The following is an 8,444-nucleotide window of genomic DNA, read 5'->3' as shown; positions in this document are numbered from 1 at the left end:
TTGAGAATCCAAAAAACCCCTAAAAAGGTATGTAACTTCAGTTACTAGCCCCATTTGTCCAAAGTCTGTTCCAAATGTGCCAGCTCTTTTTTGCTGGACATTTTTTGTAATCTTGTTTTTCATTGTAATTTCATGGTTGACTCTTCTTATGTTGTTGAATAAGCTTTGCAGCCATCATGTGACCTATACATACAATGCAGTCATTGAGCACTTTTGTTGCCATTTGTATATTGAAATTGAAGTTTCTCCCTTAAACCTTTCAGTGTTTAGAGAACAGCATTTTCTTTTAATTTAAAAGTTATTATGCTATTGATTGTACGTATTCACTATTAACTAGGTACTGTTAAAGGCAAATAATAGTTAAAGCAAGGCCCTTGCAATTTGATGCAACACTGTGTGATTATGCCAAGATGCCAGAACTGTGCATTTGGCATAAGACTGGCGCCTACAAGATAGGCGGCAAGCAGCACAGACCCAACATTTCATGTTCAGACAGTGTTTTAAATATGCTGCTAATTAGTCATTTACACCTTGAATGACTTGAATCATACGAAAGCAACAAAGTTTCTAAATGACGGTATTGTAGAACATCATTTGGTAGAAGATGGCATTTTACTAAAACTAAATTTCACATTATGGTAAACGTTAAAAAGAATGTGCTAAATTTAAGCACAAAGTCCATATGAATTGTATATTCTGTGATGGGTCTTCAGATTTGCCTGTCTTTGAGAGCCTTCCACTTCATTTTAAGGTTGAACTAATGTGGTGTTGCTTCTTTGTTCCCAGGTTTTTGTAGGAGCAGCTTTGAAACTGAGCAAGGCAGAATTTCTGCTCTTTAAAGTTTCTTGTATGATTGCTGCATTTTGTAAAGTTGTACTTAGGAATTTGTGTACTTTGGGTGAAGCAATACTAATGGAAGGAAGTACAGCTGTGAAGAAACTTCAGCACATAAATCCAATGTCTTTATGACTTGCCTTCCTTGTATATATATGGCACGTTGTCATAAGTTGAACAGTAAACATCATGGTTGTCCCCTTTTATGAATTTAACAATCAGGCTACTGTTCTTTTTTTGAAAGGCTGTATTCCCATTTGAATGTATTTCCATTTTTTCAATCTATTCCTTCAGGTAGTTCTTCCACAAATATGGTACACCAATTGCCCAACACTTGCCCATTCATTAAAAATCTGTTGCTTTCTAGCCAGTTCTGGAGTCCATGTACATGTCCATATAAAGGTTTGTGGATTTCCCCAGATTGTTAAAAAACTAAACCAGCAACTCTAAAGTTAAATCTAAGCTTTTTAAGACAGAGAATGGAACAATGTTAAAGTTTCTACATTTAATAACATTTGTGATGAGCCAAACTTCTGAGGAATTCAGACTGATTGTCATATTCATAAAATGACAAAATGAACAATCCTGTTTTTTTAAAAAAGCTAGTTTGTCTGAAATCTTATTGTGTTCAAGTGCTGTTTCTTTGTGTCCCCATAAGAGCAATACCAGCTAGATGTTTGGCCCTGATTAAAGGGTGTCCCTATATCTGTTTTCCTTTATCCAAAAACTTTCCTGAATCCCTGAAATATGATTATGAATACACATTCAGTTCCTGTATTAAAAATGAAATCCTGATTCAAGTGTAATAGACACCAGACACTTCTTAGCTAGTTCTAGTTAGTAGCTAAAAAAATGAAAGGTTTATATATGAAATTTTATTTGCGTACAATCAATATTTTTTTTTAGGCTGCTCTGTGATATTGTAGTGTATGAATGATTGTATATATGTAATGATATTTAAGGTAATAAAAAGTCTTGGGTTTTATGTGGTTTTGCTATTCTTCCTTGCTTTGTTCAGGAGTACAGCTACTGACCAATTGAACCTAGCAACGACAGGCACATAAGAATACAAAAAACTTCAATGTTACAATTATTTAAGAATAGGGATGAATTGTTAATATTACTGTATAAATGTGAAACTGATGATAAGAATTTGTATAAAATCAAATACTCTAATGATTTATCTAAAGTGTGTGCATTTGTCTTATTTTCCAAAGTGGATCTGAATGCCTTGTTGCAGTAAAATGTACACGACCAAAAATTTGATTTTCTAGCACTTGAACTGCCATGATATAAAGATCTCTGGATGCTGCACAAGGTACCACTGTGCAATTTGTTTTGAGCTATCGTATTCTTAAGGATTTCTTATTTTAGTAAGGTAGGGTATTGTTATTGCATTTATAGTAGATCAGGATGATACTACAGTGAAGCCCGGTCATGTCAGATTTCAGAAGCTAAGCAGAGAGGAGGCTGGGCTGTAGCAAAGAAGGTGATTGTACAGTGCTAGCGTGTCATATTTGAGGAGTGTAGTGATGCTAGACCTTTTCACTGCCAGAATAAGAGAGGCTCACAATGCCACTTTGGAGATCAGTAGGGAAGTTGTGACCAGAATAAATGAAAGACTAATGCGGGCCTGATGACCGTGGGATTTGGAGAGGGGTCAGGAGACTACTGGAGGAGGAGAGAGGGAGGGGCAAACGTCTTACAATGGATCTTGGTTAATTTCTTCCAGTTCTGATGTTCTTTGTTGAAACCAAAGTAATAAAAAAAAAAGCTCTGCTGGTACTTGGATAGAATGTCTCCTAGAACAATTAGGTCGTTGCTGGAGCTGGACGAGTAGGTGGCACTTCTCTTCCTGTAGAGGAAGTTACAAGCCACTGCCCTATTATGCAGACACGATAATGATTCCGTACACTTAGTGTTTTCTGGACACTCCACTCAAAGCACTTTACAGCTATTGGGGACTCTCCACCACCAACACCAATGTGTAGCACCCACCTGGATGATGTGACAGCAACTTCAGCTACCACATAACAGTATCAAGCAGTTGGGTCATGGGGTGATTCTCCTGTTTTTCAAGTGCTTTGCAATTCTTCAGAAATTCAGGTTTAACATGGCTTCATTTGAATAATTAGGGAATTTAACATCTCAACCACAGTATAAATACTGTTTAAAATATTTTTTTTGTGGGATCAACACCAAAGCACTGTACAGAATGTCATTTACAAAAATGATATTTACAAGTATGTTTCAGTTTTGTGGAAATATATTTTTTCTTACATGTAGATGAATGTCAACTTCCTGAGGCCATATTCAATACAATATTTGATGTGGGAACTGTTAACACAGTTATTTAAAAAGACCAAACCACTGATGTTACGAAGAAAATTGATTCATTCAACCTGACTACACAGAAGACAGATTTATGCGACTCTTTTTCAGCTCCACCTCACAGTTCTCTCCTCAATAAGGCACATGTTAATTTTCCTTTGAAAGATCCATTTCTTGGATCCTGGTGACAAAGAATTCAGAAACGTGGGTTGAAGCATTTTGGAAATTCCCTGCAGTTGCTAAGATCGTGACTATCACTTTCTGTCAGACATCAATTTTCAGCAGTAATTTATAAAAGCAATTGTTCGGCATGTAATCGCACTGCTATGCATTTGGTTAGACAACAGTAAGAGGGTTTGATATTTAGAATGGAAAACAATTACTGCACTCTACCTAAAGTAACAACTAAAGATAAACGCCAAATGACTGACCATCAATCTAATGAAATCATAAAGACATACAGTATATAATTTGTCGTTTTTCATTAGAATTAATTTATACCTTTTCTGATCCTGCAAAACGTTTTATTTTTGCTTGTTTGGTGTGAAAATAACAGGGCAGTGTCGCTAGTTACTCTGAACATTTTCAAGCAGTGGTCACAACGCGAGTGCAGACGGGAGAATAAAGGTAACTCTCGCCTAGAGCTCTGTGGTCACCTGAAGGCTCGCTGTGATGTCTGAAAGCGGCACCTCTCCTATCGGTGTTGGATCTCCTGTATGCCATGACATAGCAAACGACACTTCTCTTGTGGACCCAACGATAGCTACAACTCCAAATTGGGTCAGTAAACAGTATATAATATTATTAATAGCTGACTTATAATTAGAAGACCTCGGAAGCACACATGCAATTATATCTCTCATTCTGCGTGATATGTGCAACTTGTGCTCGCCTTTTCCCTTTTAAATGTACAGTAAATAGTCTTTGGTGAGAACAGCGAACAGACAGGTTAGACGGCAAATATCAGCCTTGTGCACTTGCCTCAAGAAACCTTTAAAACAAAATTACATTATAAGAAATGTGCTATGGGGACCTTCAAATTTTTATTGGACGATTTTCTTAAGAATGAATGTTTATTACTATTATTCTTAATTTTTTTTATTTTTCATCTAATATTTTCAACAACAATAATGAAAGGATAAAAAGGATAATCACGTGAATATGAACAGTTTCTTTAATTAAATTCTTGCCCGAAGATGTTAAAAATCTCCTTTAAAGTCTCTTTAAACAAATGGCCGAACAAAAGTGTTGAACGGAAATGAGCCCAAGGTCGGTCCAGGAAGAGCAGGGGTTAAGGTCGGGCGTGTACCTGTAGCCCAGGTACGGTTTGTCAATTTGGGTGGTGCTTTGCTTGTGTAGGAAGAAGAGGTTTTTAGAAAAAAGTGTCGGATGTCTTGGTAAGCGGCTGCTGATGCTGGACTAATTTTAAATGCGGAAAGATATTTTATTTCCTTTTTATATGGACTGTTTGGGGGATTGACTCGTTTTCTCAGGTAGGTTTAATTGACGAAAAGAAATTGTAACCTGGTATATATAAACTTTGTCCTCGTTATTTATGAATGTTTGTTTAAGTTTAATGTACGCTCGTAGTGAAAATACTTATCGTTTTCACCTGCACGTTCAAATATTAACACGTCTTTATATACATTTCTTCAATAATGTGTTAAAAAACACAACACCCATGTTAATATTAAATCCATTTAAACGACTTTTTAAAGACCGGGTCTTATGCGTTGTTATGCGTTCACACAGTCCCTTAAAAATAAGTTTGAGTTTTTCAGCGACTATGCTCAAAGAACACAGGGAACCAAACTGCGTATTGTTTGTTAAGACAGAAAAATGCAGTCACTTTAATAATTATTTAATGGTCTTTTTAAGTTTTTAGCGTACTGTATGTTGAGCACTTATACAACAGTTGCTAGAATAAGCTATACCTGCATTTAGCATGTCGATTGAGTTAATGGTATGGCTTTCTCTGTTCATTTGAAAGTCCTGTGTAATGGATGCTATTATTAGATTAAATACATAGCTTAGAAACGCTCAAATATTAATCATATCCCAAGGTTAGTCTCTGAGCATTTACCCGTATTGCCTAAATGTTTTTCTTGTTACGAGTTGAATTTCTACTAAGAATGAACAGAAACAAAACGGAATTTAATCGATAAGGTAGAAAGGAACTGGTACACTTTTCCTTAAATGTCGTCCTCTGTACCTTTAATTTTTGCTTGAAATAAATTTGACTGTAATCAAGTAAGGGTTGGGGACTTATGAAAGCAATCACCTGTGTTACACGCTTTCGATAAATACCATGTGAAAGTTCCCTATTTTTCAGATAAATACCTCTGAAAACCAACATCGCCATGGCCCTAGATTTATAAAGTTATTTCTGCAAAAGCTATTTTTTTATGCAAAAGCTACTGTATAAAGGCAAGACACACTTATCCAGGGAATGGAAAGAAGTTTTTTTTTTAAGTGGTGCAAGAGAACTTGATGGCCTTTGAGTTAATTGGCAGCTGGACTTAGATTTAAAAATGTATTCATTGTTAATATGGATTTACTGTAATTATTATTAGTGTGTAGCACAAAAGGGCTGGTCCAGGTGAGGCCACAAAATTGTTTAAAGACCAATGGCATAAATAAAATGGGGACAATGAAATTGAAGCTTCAAAGGAACGGGACGGAGCCCAAAACATCTGTGTTATTGAAATCACTGAACTCGGTTATTACCTCATACTGGGGGGGGGGGATATCTTATACCACCGAAAATGAAATATGAATACTATACAAATATTAGTCAAAACAAGAGATATCAGATTGAAGATAAAAGTGACTTTTTTCACTCACCTTCCCCTGGGCATGGATTCAGTTAGATATTACTCAACTTCTGTGCACCCTTCAGTTTCAAAGAATTCACAAAGAGGGCCCTAGTGAAGAAAGTAATCCTTAAAATATGAAAAAAAAAACACAAAAACCTGATTTTGAATTCTACATATGCACAGAGGGGTTATGCAGTTTCCTTTAAACTACACTGCTTAAATTGTAGAATTTAAATTGCTGGATGTTATGCGTTTAAACTGGGTCAAAAGTTACTTCTCTTTGTGTTTTTTAATTAATTGTTTCCTTTGGATGCAGCGGAAGCTGACAAGCACAATATATAAACCAATATCCTGGAATGTTCTTTAATTTTAATGTGGCCTTGGTGAGATATTTGAATTTGACTCTTATCTTGCAGTGTGGGCTAGAGCAGCTCAGTTTATGAAACTAAGTTGTCTGGCTTCAGTGATCTATCTGATAGGCATCCCCTGTTTCACTATGCAGTGTAAATATACCTTAAGAGTTGTGCAATAAAATTTTCAACATCTGTTGTTCAGACATGACCACAACCCCAAATTCATTTTAGTGGGAATTTGTGATTACGTCATTGTAGGTTTCTGGTTGCTTCCTCTATTCTGATACACAGTAGTAACTTCTTTTGAGCTGAGTTCTACGAGATGTAAATAGCAGTTCATTGTAGATGCAGAGCATCAGTATACGTTATATGGAACAGGAAGATTCAGGAAAGTACTTGGGCTGTTGAAGACCACATTACACCCCTGTATACACTTAAGGTTATGTGATCTGCCGGATTTAAGGTTACAAAAGGAACCTATTCTGTAGACCGTTTATTTCCCCTTAATGAGAGACCATGACACTGTGATGTAATTACTGCCTCATTCGCATTGTCCTGTTGTTTGGAGGTCAACTGCAATCTTCCCTTAACTTCTAAAATGTAAAACTAATATTTTCCCTATTATAGTCAATAGCCTAGCCAATGTGACTTCTTATTTAAACATGCAAAAATGTTCACTGTCTTGCAATATCTACATACATATAATATTTACTATCTTGAAAGCAAACAAGATTGGGTCTGGTCAGTACTGGGATATGAGATCACTAAAGAGAGCTGATGCTGTAAGTAAAAATAGTGCAGATGGACTCACAGGTGTAACTCAAGGATTACACTAAGGCCAGTGCCTCAGTATGGTGGCAAGAGAGACCATGCCTTACTGTAGGAGTTGCCATACTTCAGCTGTTAAACTTAGGTTCCGCTTTCTCGGTCATTAAATGTATCATGGCAGTGTTTGTAAGACCAGATGTGTTAACCCTGGTGTCTCAGCTCAATTTTACTTTTGTGCCACATAATGACTTTCCTAAACCTTAATTCAAATGGTGAAGTGATTTCCCATTTCTCCTCCTGATCTGCTCTATAATATGGCAGGAATGTATCTAGGCCGTTTAATTGTTGGAATACACATTCTTCTACAAGGATTTTAAAAGCAATAAGGCTGTTAGCTTTCCCTGTTGATTCACTTAAAAGAAAACATGATTTTGATGTTAAGTTTAAGACAACCTAACAAGGATCAACGCGTTTCCTGGTTTTGTACCGTGTGGTTGAAGCCATTAAATATCGGAAAGAATTAACATAGATAGAGGTTATTCAAAGTCACATCATGTGAAAGATGGTCAAAAGCCACATATTTGCAAAGCGCTTAAAAGGAGCTATTCATTGTGCCTTACAGAACAGAGTTCAATTAGGTTTCATCAGAAATAAAGATCTAGTTTGTGGTTGTGGATCCTGAAACATGTTGCAGCACTCCTCAGTACATCGATAGCTTAGTGTTTGTGAATTGAAGGCTGGTGAAAGGTGTGGAAGCTCTACATGGGCTATACCCTCAGACACCTTACCTTCAGGTCACTCCCAGTTCTGCACAATTGCCCAGGAATGATTTAGGGTATTAAACTTTATTTATTACACTTTATTCAGTCACAGTCACTTCTGCAGGTATCCCTTTCTAATTGCTTTCAGACTTGCAAAAGTCAGACCAGGATTCAGAGCAACTGTTTTATACAGTATGTGGTTCCATGGTTTCACCCTCATAATCATTTTCCTTCTGTATTTACAACCTGCAAGATATATTGAATTTAATTAAATTTAGAGAGAATGAGATTAATGGGTTTTTCATTTTTTGCTAAGGTTTGGTCATAATTTCTCTTAATATTATATAGAAACATTTCAGTGCTTAAATGTAGATGATTATTGATGTTTTTTTTGTATTGATGATTTAAAAATCTGGCACATTTCTTTTTAATGGAATTTTAAACATTTGGAGTAATAAAGCAATTTGAATAAAATATAAGTGATGGCATCTGATCTGAACTCAAGCTTAAAGGTTACATAACTAAATGATATCTGATGTCTCAATTTCCATCCATATTTTAGGCCGCAGGTCCTTCGGTCC

Source organism: Lepisosteus platostomus, chromosome 7 (genome assembly GCF_059453375.1).
Source record: "Lepisosteus platostomus isolate fLepPlt1 chromosome 7, fLepPlt1.hap1, whole genome shotgun sequence".
Classification (NCBI taxonomy): Eukaryota; Metazoa; Chordata; class Actinopteri; order Semionotiformes; family Lepisosteidae; genus Lepisosteus; species Lepisosteus platostomus.
This window is presented reverse-complemented; position numbering follows the sequence as displayed.